We start from the raw sequence: 698 nt of genomic DNA, 5'->3' as shown, positions 1-698 counted from the left end.
AAGTGTGAGAGTTTCTGTGTACTGGTTTTTGGACCTATAAGTAATATTTCTGTCTTATCAGAGTTTAACAGAAAATTGCAGCTCATTTAAATATTTTTTCTATTTAACGCACTCAGTTAATTTAGACAATTCAGCTATTTCATCTGGTTTTGATGAGATATATAACTTTGTGTCGTCAGCATAACAGTGGAAATTCATCCCATGTCTTCTAATAATGTTCCCTAATGGAAGCATGTATATCGAGAAAAGCAGAGGTCCTAGAACTGATCCTTGAGGGACCCCATAATTAACTGGTAATAAACTGGAGGATTCACCATTTAATTCTACAAAATGTTATTGATCAGACAGATAGGATCTAAACCAACTTAAAGCTTGTCCATGAAAAACTGTGATTTTGTAAGTGATCTAGGAGAATGTTGTGATCTATAGTGTCGAATGCAGCACTAAGTTCAAGTAGAACTAATAGTGACATACACTCTTGGTCCGAAGCTAAGAACAAATCATGTGCAGTTTCTGTGCTATGATGGGGCCTGAAACCTGACTGAAACTCTTCGAGGATATTGTTCTCCTGTAAGAAGGAGCTCAGTTTAACAGACAAACTTTTCTAGACATTTTAGAAATAAACAGAAGATGTGAAATAGGTCTGTAATTTGGTCGTTCATTAGGATCTAAATTAGGTTTTTTGATGAGGGGCTTAA

This window comes from Tachysurus vachellii, chromosome 19 (genome assembly GCF_030014155.1).
Source record: "Tachysurus vachellii isolate PV-2020 chromosome 19, HZAU_Pvac_v1, whole genome shotgun sequence".
NCBI lineage: Eukaryota > Metazoa > Chordata > Actinopteri > Siluriformes > Bagridae > Tachysurus > Tachysurus vachellii.
Note: the sequence above shows the minus strand (reverse complement) of the source record.